Consider the following 20,178-nt stretch of genomic DNA (forward strand, 5'->3'; position numbering starts at 1 on the left):
TGAAAATAACCGTAACCCTAGGTCCACTCGTAACCCTAACCGTCTCTTTAACCCTAGCTCTCAACATAACACTAACCGTAGGTCCAATCGCAACCCTAACCGTCTCTTTAACCCTAGCCGTCAACATAACACTAACCCTAGGTCCAATCGTAACCGTACCAGTCTCTCTAACCCTAGCCCTCAACATAACCCTAACCCTAGGGTCAATCATAACTCTAACCGTCTTTCTAACCCTAGTCCTCAACATAACCCTAACCCTAGGTCCAACCGTAAATCTAACCGGATATCTAACCCTAGCCCTCAACATAACCCTAACCCTAAGTACAATCTTAACCATAACCGTCTCTCTAACCCTAGCCCTCAACATAACCCTAACCTTAGGTCCAATCGTAACCCTAACGGGATCTCGAACTCTAGCTCTGAACATATCCCTAACCCTAGGTCCAATCGTAACCTTCACCGGAACTCTAACCATAGCCCTCAACATAACCCTAACACTAGATCCAATCGTAACCCTAACCGTCTCTCTAACCCTAGACCTCAACATAACCCTAAGCCTAGGTCCAATTGTAACCCTAACCGGATCTCTCACTCTAGCCCTCAACATAACACTAACCCTACGTCCAATCGTAACCCTAAGCGTCTCTCTAACCCAAGCCCTCAACATAACCCTAACCCTAGGTCCAATCCTAACCCTAACCGGATCTCTAACCCTAGCCCTCAACATAACCCTAACCCTAGGTCCAATCGTAACCCTAACCGTCTCTCTAAACCAACCCTCAACATAACCCTAACCTTAGGTCCAATTGTAACCCTAACCAGATCTCTAAACCCATCCCTCAACATAACCCTAACCCTAGGGCCAAGCGTAACCCTAACCGTCTCTCTAACCCTAGCTCTGAACATAACCCTAACCCTAGGTCCAATCGTAACCCTAACCGTCTCTCTAACCCTAGCCCTCAACATAACCCTAACCCTAGGTCCAATCGTAACCCTAACCGTCTCTCTAACCTTAGCCCTCAACATAACCCTAACCCTATGTCCAATCGTAACCCTAACCGTCTCTCTAAACCTAGCCCTCAACAGAATCCTAACCCTAGGTCCAATCGTTACCCTAACCGGAACTCTAACCCTAGTCCTCAACATAACCCTAACCCTAGGTCCAATCGTAACCCTAACCGGATCTCTAACCCTAGCTCTGAACATAACCCTAACCCTAGGTCCAATCGTAACCCTAACCGGATCTCTAACCCTAGCCCTGAACATAACCCTAACCCTAGGTCCAATTGTAACCCTAACCAGATCTCTAAACCTAGCCCTCAACATAACCCTAACCGTAGGTCCAATCGTAACCCTAACCGTCTCTCTAACCCTAGCCCTCAACATAACCCTAACCGTAGGTCCAATCGTGACCCTAACCGGATCTCTAACCCTAGTCCTCAACATAACCCTAACCCTAGGTCCAATCGTAACCCTAACCGGATCTCTAACCGTAGCCGTGAACATAACCCTAACCCTAGGTCCAATTGTAACCCTAATCAGATCTTTAACCCTAGCCCTCAACATAACCCTAACCCTAGGTCCAATCGTAACCCTAACCGTCTCTCTGACCCTAGCCCTCAACATAACCCTAACCCTAGGTCCAATCGTAACCATAACCGTCTCTCTAAACCTAGCCCTGAACATAACCCTAACCCTAGGTCAATCGTAACCCTAACCGTCTCTCTAACGCTAGCCCTCAACATAACCCTAACCCTAGGGTCAATCGTAACTCTAACCGTCTTTCTAACCCTAGTCCTCAACATAACCCTAACCCTAGGTCCAATCGTAACACTAACCGGATCTCTAACCCTAGACCTCAACATAACCCTAACCCTATGTCCAATCGTAACCCTACCGTCTCTCTAAGGATAGCCCTCAACATAACCCTAACCCTAGGGTCAATCGTAATTCTAACCGTCTTTCTAACCCTAGTCCTCAACATAACCTTAACCCTAGGTCCAATCGTAACCCTAACCGTCTCTCTAACCCTAGCCCTGAACATAACCCTAACCCTACGTCCATTCGTAGCCCTAACCGGATCTCTAACCATAGTCCTCAACATAACCCTAACCCTAGGTCCAATCGTAACTCTAACCGTCTCTCTAACCCTAGCCCTCAACATAACCCTAACCCTAGGTCCAATCGTAACCCTAACCGTCTCTCTAACCTTAGCCCTCAACATAACCCTAACCCTAGGTCCAATCGTAACCCTCACCGTCTCTCTAAACCTAGCCCTCAACAGAACCCTAACCCTAGGTCCAATCGTTACCCTAACCGGAACTCTAACCCTAGTCCTCAACATAACCCTAACCCTAAGTCCAATCGTAACCCTAACCGGATCTCTAACCCTAGCTCTGAACATAACCCTAACCCTAGGTCCAATTGTAACCCTAACCAGATCTTTAACCCTAGCCCTCAACATAACCCTAACCCTAGGGCAAAGCGTAACCCTAACCGTCTCTCTAACCCTAGCATTCAACATAACCCTAACCCTGGGTCCAATTGTAACCCTAACCGGATCTCTAACCGTAGCCCTGAACATAACCCTAACCCTAGGTCGAATCGTAACCCTAACCGTCTCTCTAACCCTAGCCCTCAACATAACCCTAACCCTAGGTCCAATCGTAACCCTAACCGTCTCTCTAACCCTAGCCATCAAGAAAACCCTAACCCTAGGTCCAATCGAAACCCTAACCGGATCTCTAACCCTAGCCCTGAACATAACCCTAAGCCTAGGTCCAATTGTAACTCTAACCAGATCTCTAAACCTAGCCCTCAACATAACCCTAACCGTAGGTCCAATCGTAACCCTAACCGTCTCTCTAAACCTAGCCCTCAACATAACCCTAACCGTAGGTCCAATTGTGACCCTAACCGGATCTCTAACCCTAGTCCTCAACATAACCCTAACCCTAGGTCCAATCGTAACCCTAACCGGATCTATAACCGTAGCCCTGAACATAACCCTAACCCTAGGTCCAATTGTAACCCTAACCAGATCTCTAACCCTAGCCCTCAACATAACCCTAACCCTAGGTCCAATCGTAACCCTAACCGTCTCTCTGACCCTAGCCCTCAACATAACCCTAACCCTAGGTCCAATCGTAACCATAACCGGATCTCTAACCCTAGCCCTGAACATAACCCTAACCCTAGGTCGAATTGTAACCCTAACCGTCTCTCTAAACCTAGCCCTCAACATAACCCTAACCCTAGGTCCAATCGTAACTCTAACCGTCTCTCTAACGCTAGCCCTAAACATAACCCTAACCCTAGGGTCAATCGTAACTCTAACCGTCTTTCTAACCCTAGTCCTCAACATAACCCTAACCCTAGGTCCAATCGTAACCCTAACCGGATCTCTAACCCTAGCCCTCAACATAACCCTAACCCTATGTCCAATCGTAACCCTACCGTCTCTCCAAGGATAGCCCTCAACATAACACTAACCCTAGGGTCAATCGTAACTCTAACCGTCTTTCTAACCCTAGTCCTCAATATAACCTTAACCCTAGGTCCAATCGTAGCCCTAACCGTCTCTCTAACCCTAGCCCTGAACATAAGCCTAACCCTACGTCCAATCGTAGCCCTAACCGGATCTCTAACCATTGTCCTCAACATAACCCTAACCCTGGGTCCAATCGTAACCCTAACCGTCTCTCTAACCCTAGCCCTCAACATAACCCTAACCCTAGGTCCAATCGTAACCCTACCGTCTCTCTAACGCTAGCCCTCAACTTAATCCTAACCCTAGGACCAATCGTAACCCTATCCGTCTCTCTAACCCTAGCCCTCAACATAACCCTAACCCTACGTCCAATCGTAACCCTAACCGGATCTCTAACCATAGTCCTCAACATAACCCTAACCCTAGGTCCAATCGTAACCCTAACCGGATCTCTAACCCTAGCCCTGAACATAACCGTAACCCTAGGTCCAATTGTAACCCTAAGAAGATCTCTAACCGTAGCCCTGAACATAACCCTAACCCTAGGTCCAATTGTAACCCTAACCGTCTCCCTAACCCTAGCCCGGAACATAACCCTAACCCTAGGTCCAATTGTAACCCTAACCAGATCTGTAACCCTAGCCCTAATCATAACCCTAACCCTAGGTCCAATCGTAACTCTAACCGTCTCTCTAACCCTAGCCCTCAACATAATCCTAACCCTATGTCCAATCGTAACCCTACCGTCTCTCTAAGGATAGCCCTCAACATAACCCTAACCCTAGGGTCAATCGTAATTCTAACCGTCTTTCTAACCCTAGTCCTCAACATAACCTTAACCCTAGGTCCAATCGTAACCCTAACCGTCTCTCTAACCCTAGCCCTGAACATAACCCTAACCCTACGTCCATTCGTAGCCCTAACCGGATCTCTAACCATAGTCCTCAACATAACCCTAACCCTAGGTCCAATCGTAACCCTAACCGTCTCTCTAACCCTAGCCCTCAACATAACCCTAACCCTAGGTCCAATCGTAACCCTAACCGTCTCTCTAACCTTAGCCCTCAACATAACCCTAACCCTAGGTCCAATCGTAACCCTAACCGTCTCTCTAAACCTAGCCCTCAACAGAACCCTAACCCTAGGTCCAATCGTTACCCTAACCGGAACTCTAACCCTAGTCCTCAACATAACCCTAACCCTAGGTCCAATCGTAACCCTAACCGGATCTCTAACCCTAGCTCTGAACATAACCCTAACCCTAGGTCCAATTGTAACCCTAACCAGATCTTTAACCCTAGCCCTCAACATAACCCTAACCCTAGGGCAAAGCGTAACCCTAACCGTCTCTCTAACCCTAGCATTCAACATAACCCTAACCCTGGGTCCAATTGTAACCCTAACCGGATCTCTAACCGTAGCCCTGAACATAACCCTAACCCTAGGTCGAATCGTAACCCTAACCGTCTCTCTAACCCTAGCCCTCAACATAACCCTAACCCTAGGTCCAATCGTAACCCTAACCGTCTCTCTAACCCTAGCCATCAAGAAAACCCTAACCCTAGGTCCAATCGTAACCCTAACCGGATCTCTAACCCTAGCCCTGAACATAACCCTAAGCCTAGGTCCAATTGTAACTCTAACCAGATCTCTAAACCTAGCCCTCAACATAACCCTAACCGTAGGTCCAATCGTAACCCTAACCGTCTCTCTAAACCTAGCCCTCAACATAACCCTAACCGTAGGTCCAATCGTGACCCTAACCGGATCTCTAACCCTAGTCCTCAACATAACCCTAACCCTAGGTCCAATCGTAACCCTAACCGGATCTGTAACCGTAGCCCTGAACATAACCCTAACCCTAGGTCCAATTGTAACCCTAACCAGATCTCTAACCCTAGCCCTCAACATAACCCTAACCCTAGGTCCAATCGTAACCCTAACCGTCTCTCTGACCCTAGCCCTCAACATAACCCTAACCCTAGGTCCAATCGTAACCATAACCGGATCTCTAACCCTAGCCCTGAACATAACCCTAACCCTAGGTCGAATTGTAACCCTAACCGTCTCTCTAAACCTAGCCCTCAACATAACCCTAACCCTAGGTCCAATCGTAACCGTACCAGTCTCTCTAACCCTAGCCCTCAACATAACCCTAACCCTAGGGTCAATCATAACTCTAACCGTCTTTCTAACCCTAGTCCTCAACATAACCCTAACCCTAGGTCCAACCGTAAATCTAACCGGATATCTAACCCTAGCCCTCAACATAACCCTAACCCTAAGTACAATCTTAACCATAACCGTCTCTCTAACCCTAGCCCTCAACATAACCCTAACCTTAGGTCCAATCGTAACCCTAACGGGATCTCGAACTCTAGCTCTGAACATATCCCTAACCCTAGGTCCAATCGTAACCTTCACCGGAACTCTAACCATAGCCCTCAACATAACCCTAACACTAGATCCAATCGTAACCCTAACCGTCTCTCTAACCCTAGACCTCAACATAACCCTAAGCCTAGGTCCAATTGTAACCCTAACCGGATCTCTCACTCTAGCCCTCAACATAACACTAACCCTACGTCCAATCGTAACCCTAAGCGTCTCTCTAACCCAAGCCCTCAACATAACCCTAACCCTAGGTCCAATCCTAACCCTAACCGGATCTCTAACCCTAGCCCTCAACATAACCCTAACCCTAGGTCCAATCGTAACCCTAACCGTCTCTCTAAACCAACCCTCAACATAACCCTAACCTTAGGTCCAATTGTAACCCTAACCAGATCTCTAAACCCATCCCTCAACATAACCCTAACCCTAGGGCCAAGCGTAACCCTAACCGTCTCTCTAACCCTAGCTCTGAACATAACCCTAACCCTAGGTCCAATCGTAACCCTAACCGTCTCTCTAACCCTAGCCCTCAACATAACCCTAACCCTAGGTCCAATCGTAACCCTAACCGTCTCTCTAACCTTAGCCCTCAACATAACCCTAACCCTATGTCCAATCGTAACCCTAACCGTCTCTCTAAACCTAGCCCTCAACAGAACCCTAACCCTAGGTCCAATCGTTACCCTAACCGGAACTCTAACCCTAGTCCTCAACATAACCCTAACCCTAGGTCCAATCGTAACCCTAACCGGATCTCTAACCCTAGCTCTGAACATAACCCTAACCCTAGGTCCAATCGTAACCCTAACCGGATCTCTAACCCTAGCCCTGAACATAACCCTAACCCTAGGTCCAATTGTAACCCTAACCAGATCTCTAAACCTAGCCCTCAACATAACCCTAACCGTAGGTCCAATCGTGACCCTAACCGGATCTCTAACCCTAGTCCTCAACATAACCCTAACCGTAGGTCCAATCGTGACCCTAACCGGATCTCTAACCCTAGCCCTCAACATAACCCTAACCGTAGGTCCAATCGTGACCCTAACCGGATCTCTAACCCTAGTCCTCAACATAACCCTAACCCTAGGTCCAATCGTAACCCTAACCGGATCTCTAACCGTAGCCGTGAACATAACCCTAACCCTAGGTCCAATTGTAACCCTAATCAGATCTTTAACCCTAGCCCTCAACATAACCCTAACCCTAGGTCCAATCGTAACCCTAACCGTCTCTCTGACCCTAGCCCTCAACATAACCCTAACCCTAGGTCCAATCGTAACCATAACCGTCTCTCTAAACCTAGCCCTGAACATAACCCTAACCCTAGGTCCAATCGTAACCCTAACCGTCTCTCTAACGCTAGCCCTCAACATAACCCTAACCCTAGGGTCAATCGTAACTCTAACCGTCTTTCTAACCCTAGTCCTCAACATAACCCTAACCCTAGGTCCAATCGTAACACTAACCGGATCTCTAACCCTAGACCTCAACATAACCCTAACCCTATGTCCAATCGTAACCCTACCGTCTCTCTAAGGATAGCCCTCAACATAACCCTAACCCTAGGGTCAATCGTAATTCTAACCGTCTTTCTAACCCTAGTCCTCAACATAACCTTAACCCTAGGTCCAATCGTAACCCTAACCGTCTCTCTAACCCTAGCCCTGAACATAACCCTAACCCTACGTCCATTCGTAGCCCTAACCGGATCTCTAACCATAGTCCTCAACATAACCCTAACCCTAGGTCCAATCGTAACTCTAACCGTCTCTCTAACCCTAGCCCTCAACATAACCCTAACCCTAGGTCCAATCGTAACCCTAACCGTCTCTCTAACCTTAGCCCTCAACATAACCCTAACCCTAGGTCCAATCGTAACCCTCACCGTCTCTCTAAACCTAGCCCTCAACAGAACCCTAACCCTAGGTCCAATCGTTACCCTAACCGGAACTCTAACCCTAGTCCTCAACATAACCCTAACCCTAAGTCCAATCGTAACCCTAACCGGATCTCTAACCCTAGCTCTGAACATAACCCTAACCCTAGGTCCAATTGTAACCCTAACCAGATCTTTAACCCTAGCCCTCAACATAACCCTAACCCTAGGGCAAAGCGTAACCCTAACCGTCTCTCTAACCCTAGCATTCAACATAACCCTAACCCTGGGTCCAATTGTAACCCTAACCGGATCTCTAACCGTAGCCCTGAACATAACCCTAACCCTAGGTCGAATCGTAACCCTAACCGTCTCTCTAACCCTAGCCCTCAACATAACCCTAACCCTAGGTCCAATCGTAACCCTAACCGTCTCTCTAACCCTAGCCATCAAGAAAACCCTAACCCTAGGTCCAATCGAAACCCTAACCGGATCTCTAACCCTAGCCCTGAACATAACCCTAAGCCTAGGTCCAATTGTAACTCTAACCAGATCTCTAAACCTAGCCCTCAACATAACCCTAACCGTAGGTCCAATCGTAACCCTAACCGTCTCTCTAAACCTAGCCCTCAACATAACCCTAACCGTAGGTCCAATTGTGACCCTAACCGGATCTCTAACCCTAGTCCTCAACATAACCCTAACCCTAGGTCCAATCGTAACCCTAACCGGATCTCTAACCGTAGCCCTGAACATAACCCTAACCCTAGGTCCAATTGTAACCCTAACCAGATCTCTAACCCTAGCCCTCAACATAACCCTAACCCTAGGTCCAATCGTAACCCTAACCGTCTCTCTGACCCTAGCCCTCAACATAACCCTAACCCTAGGTCCAATCGTAACCATAACCGGATCTCTAACCCTAGCCCTGAACATAACCCTAACCCTAGGTCGAATTGTAACCCTAACCGTCTCTCTAAACCTAGCCCTCAACATAACCCTAACCCTAGGTCCAATCGTAACTCTAACCGTCTCTCTAACGCTAGCCCTAAACATAACCCTAACCCTAGGGTCAATCGTAACTCTAACCGTCTTTCTAACCCTAGTCCTCAACATAACCCTAACCCTAGGTCCAATCGTAACCCTAACCGGATCTCTAACCCTAGCCCTCAACATAACCCTAACCCTATGTCCAATCGTAACCCTACCGTCTCTCCAAGGATAGCCCTCAACATAACACTAACCCTAGGGTCAATCGTAACTCTAACCGTCTTTCTAACCCTAGTCCTCAATATAACCTTAACCCTAGGTCCAATCGTAGCCCTAACCGTCTCTCTAACCCTAGCCCTGAACATAAGCCTAACCCTACGTCCAATCGTAGCCCTAACCGGATCTCTAACCATTGTCCTCAACATAACCCTAACCCTGGGTCCAATCGTAACCCTAACCGTCTCTCTAACCCTAGCCCTCAACATAACCCTAACCCTAGGTCCAATCGTAACCCTACCGTCTCTCTAACGCTAGCCCTCAACTTAATCCTAACCCTAGGACCAATCGTAACCCTATCCGTCTCTCTAACCCTAGCCCTCAACATAACCCTAACCCTACGTCCAATCGTAACCCTAACCGGATCTCTAACCATAGTCCTCAACATAACCCTAACCCTAGGTCCAATCGTAACCCTAACCGGATCTCTAACCCTAGCCCTGAACATAACCGTAACCCTAGGTCCAATTGTAAACCTAAGCAGATCTCTAACCCTAGCCCTCAACATAACCCTAACCCTAGGTCCAATTGTAACCCTAACCAGATCTCTAACCCTAGCCCTCAACATAACCCTAACCCTAGGTCCAATCGTAACCCTACCGTCTCTCTAACGCTAGCCCTCAACTTAATCCTAACCCTAGGACCAATCGTAACCCTATCCGTCTCTCTAACCCTAGCCCTCAACATAACCCTAACCCTACGTCCAATCGTAACCCTAACCGGATCTCTAACCATAGTCCTCAACATAACCCTAACCCTAGGTCCAATCGTAACCCTAACCGGATCTCTAACCCTAGCCCTGAACATAACCGTAACCCTAGGTCCAATTGTAACCCTAAGAAGATCTCTAACCGTAGCCCTGAACATAACCCTAACCCTAGGTCCAATTGTAACCCTAACCGTCTCCCTAACCCTAGCCCGGAACATAACCCTAACCCTAGGTCCAATTGTAACCCTAACCAGATCTGTAACCCTAGCCCTAATCATAACCCTAACCCTAGGTCCAATCGTAACTCTAACCGTCTCTCTAACCCTAGCCCTCAACATAATCCTAACCCTATGTCCAATCGTAACCCTACCGTCTCTCTAAGGATAGCCCTCAACATAACCCTAACCCTAGGGTCAATCGTAATTCTAACCGTCTTTCTAACCCTAGTCCTCAACATAACCTTAACCCTAGGTCCAATCGTAACCCTAACCGTCTCTCTAACCCTAGCCCTGAACATAACCCTAACCCTACGTCCATTCGTAGCCCTAACCGGATCTCTAACCATAGTCCTCAACATAACCCTAACCCTAGGTCCAATCGTAACCCTAACCGTCTCTCTAACCCTAGCCCTCAACATAACCCTAACCCTAGGTCCAATCGTAACCCTAACCGTCTCTCTAACCTTAGCCCTCAACATAACCCTAACCCTAGGTCCAATCGTAACCCTAACCGTCTCTCTAAACCTAGCCCTCAACAGAACCCTAACCCTAGGTCCAATCGTTACCCTAACCGGAACTCTAACCCTAGTCCTCAACATAACCCTAACCCTAGGTCCAATCGTAACCCTAACCGGATCTCTAACCCTAGCTCTGAACATAACCCTAACCCTAGGTCCAATTGTAACCCTAACCAGATCTTTAACCCTAGCCCTCAACATAACCCTAACCCTAGGGCAAAGCGTAACCCTAACCGTCTCTCTAACCCTAGCATTCAACATAACCCTAACCCTGGGTCCAATTGTAACCCTAACCGGATCTCTAACCGTAGCCCTGAACATAACCCTAACCCTAGGTCGAATCGTAACCCTAACCGTCTCTCTAACCCTAGCCCTCAACATAACCCTAACCCTAGGTCCAATCGTAACCCTAACCGTCTCTCTAACCCTAGCCATCAAGAAAACCCTAACCCTAGGTCCAATCGTAACCCTAACCGGATCTCTAACCCTAGCCCTGAACATAACCCTAAGCCTAGGTCCAATTGTAACTCTAACCAGATCTCTAAACCTAGCCCTCAACATAACCCTAACCGTAGGTCCAATCGTAACCCTAACCGTCTCTCTAAACCTAGCCCTCAACATAACCCTAACCGTAGGTCCAATCGTGACCCTAACCGGATCTCTAACCCTAGTCCTCAACATAACCCTAACCCTAGGTCCAATCGTAACCCTAACCGGATCTCTAACCGTAGCCCTGAACATAACCCTAACCCTAGGTCCAATTGTAACCCTAACCAGATCTCTAACCCTAGCCCTCAACATAACCCTAACCCTAGGTCCAATCGTAACCCTAACCGTCTCTCTGACCCTAGCCCTCAACATAACCCTAACCCTAGGTCCAATCGTAACCATAACCGGATCTCTAACCCTAGCCCTGAACATAACCCTAACCCTAGGTCGAATTGTAACCCTAACCGTCTCTCTAAACCTAGCCCTCAACATAACCCTAACCCTAGGTCCAATCGTAACTCTAACCATCTCTCTAACGCTAGCCCTAAACATAACCCTAACCCTAGGGTCAATCGTAACTCTAACCGTCTTTCTAACCCTAGTCCTCAACATAACCCTAACCCTAGGTCCAATCGTAACCCTAACCGGATCTCGAACCCTAGCCCTCAACATAACCCTAACCCTATGTCCAATCGTAACCCTACCGTCTCTCTAAGGATAGCCCTCAACATAACACTAACCCTAGGGTCAATCGTAACTCTAACCGTCTTTCTAACCCTAGCCCTCAACATAACCCTAACCCTACGTCCAATAGTAACCCTACCGTCTCTCTAACGCTAGCCCTCAACTTAATCCTAACCCTAGGACCAATCGTAACCCTATCCGTCTCTCTAACCCTAGCCCTCAACATAACCCTAACCCTACGTCCAATCGTAACCCTAACCGGATCTCTAACCATAGTCCTCAACATAACCCTAACCCTAGGTCCAATCGTAACCCTAACTGGATCTCTAACCCTAGCCCTGAACATAACCGTAACCCTAGGTCCAATTGTAAACCTAAGCAGATCTCTAACCCTAGCCCTCAACATAACCCTAACCCTAGGTCCAATTGTAACCCTAACCAGATCTCTAACCCTAGCCCTCAACATAACCCTAACCCTAGGTCCAATCGTAACCGTACCGTCTCTCTAACGCTAGCCCTCAACTTAATCCTAACCCTAGGACCAATCGTAACCCTATCCGTCTCTCTAACCCTAGCCCTCAACATAACCCTAACCCTACGTCCAATCGTAACCCTAACCGGATCTCTAACCATAGTCCTCAACATAACCCTAACCCTAGGTCCAATCGTAACCCTAACCGGATCTCTAACCCTAGCCCTGAACATAACCGTAACCCTAGGTCCAATTGTAACCCTAAGAAGATCTCTAACCGTAGCCCTGAACATAACCCTAACCCTAGGTCCAATTGTAACCCTAACCGTCTCCCTAACCCTAGCCCGGAACATAACCCTAACCCTAGGTCCAATTGTAACCCTAACCAGATCTCTAACCCTAGCCCTAATCATAACCCTAACCCTAGGTCCAATCGTAACTCTAACCGTCTCTCTAAACCTAGCCCTCAACAGAACCCTAACCCTAGGTCCAATCGTTACCCTAACCGGATCTCTAACCGTAGTCCTCAACATAACCCTAACCCTAGGTCCAATCGTAACCCTAACCGGATCTCTAACCCTAGTCCTCAACATAACCCTAACCATAGGTCCAATGGTAACCCAAACCGGATCTCTAACCCTAGCTCTGAACATAACCCTAACCCTACGTCCAATTGTAACCGTAACCAGATCTCTAACCCTAGCCCTCAACATAACCCTAACCCTAGGTCCAATCGTAACCATAACCGGATCTCTAACCCTAGCCCTGAACATAACAGTAACCCTAGGTGCAATTGTAACCCTAACCAGATCTCTAACAATAGCCCTCAACATAACCCTAACCCTAGGTCCAATGGTAACCCTAACCGTCTCTCTACCCTAGCCCTCAACATAACCCTAACCCTAGGTCCAATCGTAACCCTAACCGGATATCTAGCCCCAGCCCTGAACATAACCCTAACCCTACATCGAATCGTAACCCTAACCGTCTCTCTAACCCTAGCCCTCAACATAACCCTAACCCTAGGTCCAATCGTAACCCTAACCGTCTCTCTAACCCTAGCCCTCAACATAACCCTAACCCTACGTCGAATCGTAACCCTAACCGTCTCTCTAACCCTAGCCCTCAACATAACCCTAAGCCTAGGTCCAATCGTAACCCTAACCGGATCTCTAACCCAGGTCCTGAACATAACCCTAACGCTAGGTCCAATTGTAACCCTAACCAGATCTCTAACCCTAGCCCTCAACATAACCCTAACCCTAGGTCCAATCGGAACCCTAACCGTCTCTCTAACCCTAGTCCTCAACATAACCCTAACCCTAGGTGCAATCGTAACCCTAACCGGATCTCTAAGCCTAGCCTTGAACAAAACCCTAACCCTAGGTCGAATCGTAACCCTAACCGTCTCTCTAACCCTAGCCCTCAACATAACCCTAACCCTAGGTCCAATCGTAACCCTAACCGTCTCTCTAACGCTAGCCCTCAACATAACCCTAACCCAAGGACCAATCGTAACCCTAACCGTCTCTCTAACCCTAGCCCTCAACATAACCCTAACCCTAGGTCCAATCATAACCCTAACCGTCTCTCTAAACCTAGCCTTCAACAGATCCCTAACCCTAGGTCCAATCGTTACCCTAACCGGATCTCTAACCCTAGTCCTCAACATAAATCTAACCGTAGGTCCAATCGTAACCCTAACCGGATCTCTAACCCTAGCTCTGAACATAACCCTAACCCTGGGTCCAATTGTAACCCTAACCAGATCTCTAACCCTAGCCGTCAACATAACACTAAGCCTAGGTCCAATCGTAACCCTAACCGTCTCTCTAACCCTAGCCATCAATAAAACCCTAACCCTAGTTCCAATCGTAACCCTAACCGGATCTCTAACCCTAGCCCTGAACATACCCCTAACCCTAGATCCAATTGTAACCCTAACCAGATCTCTAAACCTAGCCCTCAACATAACCCTAACCCTAGGTCCAATCGTTACCCTAACCGGAACTCTAACCCTAGTCCTCAACATAACCCTAACCCTAGGTCCAATCGTAACCCTAACCGGATCTCTAACCCTAGCTCTGAACATAACCCTAACCCAGGTCCAATTGTAACCCTAACCAGATCTTTAACCCTAGCCCTCAACATAACCCTAACCCTAGGGCAAAGCGTAACCCTAACCGTCTCTCTAACCCTAGCATTCAACATAACCCTAACCCTAGGTCCAATCGTAACCCTAACCGTCTCTCTAACCCTAGCCATCAAGAAAACCCTAACCCTAGGTCCAATCGTAACCCTAACCGGATCTCTAACCTTAGCCCTCAACATAACCCTAACCCTAGGTCCAATCTTAACCCTAACCGTCTCTTTAACCTTAGCCCTCAACATAACCCTAACCCTAGGTCCAATTGTAACCCTAACCAGATCTTTAACCCTAGCCCTCAACATAACCCTAACCCTAGGGCAAAGCGTAACCCTAACCATCTCTCTAACCCTAGCATTCAACATAACCCTAACCCTGGGTCCAATTGTAACCCTAACCGGATCTCTAACCGTAGCCCTGAACATAATCCTAACCCTAGGTCGAATCGTAACCCTAACCGTCTCTCTAACCCTAGCCCTCAGCATAACCATAACCCTAGGTCGAATCGTAACCCTAACCGTCTCTCTAAACCTAGCCATCAAGAAAACCCTAACCCTAGGTCCAATCGTAACCCTAACCGGATCTCGAACCCTAGCCCTGAACATAACCCTAACCCTAGGTCCAATTGTAACCCTAACCAGATCTCTAAACCTAGCCCTCAACATAACCCTAACCGTAGGTCCAATCGTAACCCTAACCGTCTCTCTAACCCTAGCCCTCAACATAACCCTAACCGTAGGTCCAATCGTGACCCTAACCGGATCTCTAACCCTAGCCCTCAACATAACCCTAACCCTAGGTCCAATCGTAACCCTAACCGTCTCTCTGACCCTAGCCCTCAACATAACCCTAACCCTAGGTCCAATCGTAACCATAACCGGATCTCTAACCCTAGCCCTGAACATAACCCTAACCCTAGGTCGAATTGTAACCCTAACCGTCTCTCTAAACCTAGCCCTCAACATAACCCTAACCCTAGGGTCAATCGTAACTCTAACCGTCTTTCTAACCCTAGTCCTCAACATAACCCTAACCCTAGGTCCAAGCGTAACCCTAACTGGATCTCTAACCCTAGCCCTCAACATAACCCAAACCCTATGTCCAATCGTAACCCTACCGTCTCTCTAAGGATAGCCCTCAACATAACACTAACCCTAGGGTCAATCTTAACTCTAACCGTCTTTCTAACCCTAGTCCTCAACATAACCTTAACCCTAGGTCCAATCGTAACCCTAACCGTCTCTCTAACCCTAGCCCTTAACATAACCCTAACCCTACGTCCAATCGTAGCCCTAACCGGATCTCTAACCATAGTCCTCAACATAACCCTAACCCTAGGTCCAATCGTAACCCTAACCGTCTCTCTAACCCTAGCCCTCAACATAACCCTAACCCTAGGTCCAATCGTAACCCTACCGTCTCTCTAACGCTAGCCCTCAACTTAATCCTAACCCTAGGACCAATCGTAACCCTATCCGTCTCTCTAACCCTAGCCCTCAACATAACTCTAACCCTACGTCCAATCGTAACCCTAACCGGATCTCTAAACCTAGCCCTTAACATAACCCTAACACTAGGTCCAATCGTAACCCTACCGTCTCTCTAACGCTAGCCCTCAACTTAATCCTAACCCTAGGACCAATCGTAACCCTATCTGTCCCTCTAACCCTAGCCCTCAACATAACCCTAACCCTACGTCCAATCGTAACCCTAACCGGATCTCTAACCATAGTCCTCAACATAACCCTAACCCTAGGTCCAATCGTAACCCTAACCGGATCTCTAACCCTAGCCCTGAACATAACCGTAACCCTAGGTCCAATTGTAACCCTAAGAAGATCTCTAACCGTAGCCCTGAACATAACCCTAACCCTAGGTCCAATTGTAACCCTAACCGTCTCTCTAACCCTAGCCCGGAACATAACCCTAACCCTAGGTCCAATTGTAACCCTAACCAGATCTCTAACCCTAGCCCTAATCATAACCTTAACCCCAGGTCCAATCGTAACTCTAACCGTCTCTCTAAACCTAGCCCTCAACAGAACCCTAACCCTAGGTCCAATCGTTACCCTAACCGGATCTCTAACTGTAGTCCTCAACATAACCCTAACCCTAGGTCCAATCGTTACCCTAACCGGAACTCTAACCCTATTCCTCAACATAACCCTAACCCTAGGTCCAATCGTAACCCTAACCGGATCTCTAACCCTAGCTCTGAACATAACCCTAACCCTAGGTCCAATTGTAACCGTAACCAGATCTCTAACCCTAGCCCTCAACATAACCCTAACCCTATGTCCAATCGTAACCCTAACCGGATCTCTAACCCTAGCCCTGAACATAACAGTAACCCTAGGTGCAATTGTAACCCTAACCAGATCTCTAACCCTAGCCCTCATCATAACCCTAACCCTAGGTCCAATGGTAACCCTTACCGTCTCTCTACCCTAGCCCTCAACATAACCCTAACCCTAGGTCCAATCGTAACCCTAACCGGATATCTAGCCCTAGCCCTGAACATAACCCTAACCCTACATCGAATCGTAACCCTAACCGTCTCTCTAACCCTAGCCCTCAACATAACCCTAACCCTAGGTTCAATCATAACCCTAACCGTCTCTCTAACCCTAGCCCTCAACATAACCCTAACCCTACGTCGAATCGTAACCCTAACCGTCTCTCTAACCCTAGTCCTCAACATAACCCTAACCCTAGGTGCAATCGTAACCCTAACCGGATCTCTAAGCCTAGCCTTAAACATAACCCTAACCCTAGGTCGAATGGTAACCCTAACCGTCTCTCTAACCCTAGCCCTCAACATAACCCTAACCCTAGGTCCAATCGTAACCCTAACCGTCTCTCTAACGCTAGCCCTCAACATAACCCTAACCCAAGGACCAATCGTAACCCTAACCGTCTCTCTAACCCTAGCCCTCAACATAACCCTAACCCTAGGTCCAATCATAACCCTAACCGTCTCTCCAAATCTAGCCTTCAACAGATCCCTAACCCTAGGTCCAATCGTTACCCTAACCGGATCTCTAACCCTAGTCCTCAACATAAATCTAACCGTAGGTCCAATCGTAACCCTAACCGGATCTCTAACCCTAGCTCTGGACATAACCCTAACCCTGGGTCCAATTGTAACCCTAACCAGATCTCTAACCCTAGCCGTCAACATAACACTAACCCTAGGTCCAATCGTAACCCTAACCATCTCTCTAACCCTAGCCATCAATAAAACCCTAACCCTAGGTCCAATCGTAACCCTAACCGGATCTCTAACCCTAGCCCTGAACATAACCCTAACCCTAGGTCCAATTGTAACTCTAACCAGATCTCTAAACCTAGCCCTCAACATAACCCTAACCCTAGGTCCAATCGTAACCCTAACCGTCTCTCTAACCCTAGCCCTCAACATAACCCTAACCCTAGGTCCAATCGTAACCCTAACTGGATCTCTAACCCTAGCCCTGAACATACCCTTAACCCTAGGTCCAATTGTAACCCTAACTGGATCTCTAAACCTAGCCCTCAACATAACCCTAACCCTAGGTCCAATCGTAACCCTAACCGTCTCTCTAACCCTAGCCCTCAACATAACCCTAACCCTAGGTCCAATCGTAACCCTAACCGTCTCTCTAACCCTAGCCCGGAACATAACCCTAACCCTAGGTCCAATTGTAACCCTAACCAGATCTCTAACCCTAGCCCTAATCATAACCTTAACCCCAGGTCCAATCGTAACTCTAACCGTCTCTCTAAACCTAGCCCTCAACAGAACCCTAACCCTAGGTCCAATCGTTACCCTAACCGGATCTCTAACCGTAGTCCTCAACATAACCCTAACCCTAGGTCCAATCGTTACCCTAACCGGATCTCTAACCCTATTCCTCAACATAACCCTAACCCTAGGTCCAATCGTAACCCTAACCGGATCTCTAACCCTAGCTCTGAACATAACCCTAACCCTAGGTCCAATTGTAACCGTAACCAGATCTCTAACCCTAGCCCTCAACATAACCCTAACCCTATGTCCAATCGTAACTCTAACCGGATCTCTAATCCTAGCCCTGAACATAACAGTAACCCTAGGTGCAATTGTAACCCTAACCAGATCTCTAACCCTAGCCCTCATCATAACCCTAACCCTAGGTCCAATGGTAACCCTTACCGTCTCTCTACCCTAGCCCTCCACATAACCCTAACCCTAGGTCAAATCGTAACCCTAACCGGATATCTAGCCCTAGCCCTGAACATAACCCTAACCCTACATCGAATCGTAACCCTAACCGTCTCTCTAACCCTAGCCCTCAACATAAACCTAACCCTAGGTCCAATCGTAACCCTAACCGTCTCTCTAACCCTAGCCCTCAAGATAACCCTAACCCTACGTGGAATCGTAACCCTAACCGTCTCTCTAACCCTAGCCCTCAACATAACCCTAACCCTAGGTCCAATCGTAACCCTAACCGGATCTCTAACCCAGGTCCTGAACATAACCCTAACGCTAGGTCCAATTGTAACCCTAACCAGATCTCTAACCCTAGCCCTCAACATAACCCTAACCCTAGGTCCAATCGTAACCCTAACCGTCTCTCTAACCCTAGTCCTCAACATAACCCTAACCCTAGGTGCAATCGTAACCCTAACCGGATCTCTAAGCCTAGTCTTGAACATAACCCTAACCCTAGGTCGAATCGTAACCCTAACCGTCTCTCTAACCCTAGCCCTCAACATAACCCTAACCCTAGGTCCAATCGTACCCCTAACCGTCTCTCTAACGCTAGCCCTCAACATAACCCTAACCCAAGGACCAATCGTAACCCTAACCGTCTCTCTAAACCTAGCCCTCAACATAACCCTAACCCTAGGTCCAATCATAACCCTAACCGTCTCTCCAAACCTAGCCTTCAACAGATCCCTAACCCTAGGTCCAATCGTTACCCTAACCGGATCTCTAACCCTAGTCCTCAACATAAATCTAACCGTAGGTCCAATCGTAACCCTAACCGGATCTCTAACCCTAGCTCTGAACATAACCCTAACCCTGGGTCCAATTGTAACCCTAACCAGATCTCTAACCCTAGCCGTCAACATAACACTAACCCTAGGTCCAATCGTAACCCTAACCGGATCTCTAACCCTAGCCCTGAACATACCCCTAACCCTAGGTCCAATTGTAACTCTAACCAGATCTCTAAACCTAGCCCTCAACATAACCCTAACCCTAGGTCCAATCGTAACCCTAACCGTCTCTCTAACCCTAGCCCTCAACATAACCCTAACCCTAGGTCCAATCGTAACCCTAACCGGATCTCCAACCCTAGCCCTGAACATACCCCTAACCCTAGGTCCAATTGTAACCCTAACCAGATCTCTAAACCTAGCCCTCAACATAACCCTAACCCTAGGTCCAATCGTAACCCTAACCGTCTCTCTAACCCTAGCCCTCAACATAACCCTAACCCTAGGTCCAATCGTAACCCTAACCGTCTCTCTAACGCTAGCCCTCAACATAACCCTAACCCTAGGACCAATAGTAACCCTAACCGTCTCTCTAACCCTAGCCCTCAACATAACCCTAACCCTAGGTCCAATCGTAACCCTACCGTCTCTCTAACGCTAGCCGTCAACATAACCCTAACCCTAGGACCAATCGTAACCCTAACCGTCTCTCTAACTCTAGCCCTCAACATAACCCTAACCCTCGGTCCAATCGTAACCCTACCTTCTCTCTAAGGCTAGCCCTCAACATAACTCTAACCCTAGGACCAATCGTAACCCTAACTGTCTCTCTAAACCTAGCCCACAACATAACCCTAACCCTAGGTCCAATCGTAAACCTAACCGTCTCTCTAACCCTAGCCCTCAACATAACCCTAACCCTAGGTCCAATCGTAACCCTACCGT

The sequence above is a fragment of the Miniopterus natalensis genome, chromosome 1 (assembly GCF_054644295.1).
Source record: "Miniopterus natalensis isolate mMinNat1 chromosome 1, mMinNat1.hap1, whole genome shotgun sequence".
Taxonomy (NCBI): Eukaryota; Metazoa; Chordata; class Mammalia; order Chiroptera; family Miniopteridae; genus Miniopterus; species Miniopterus natalensis.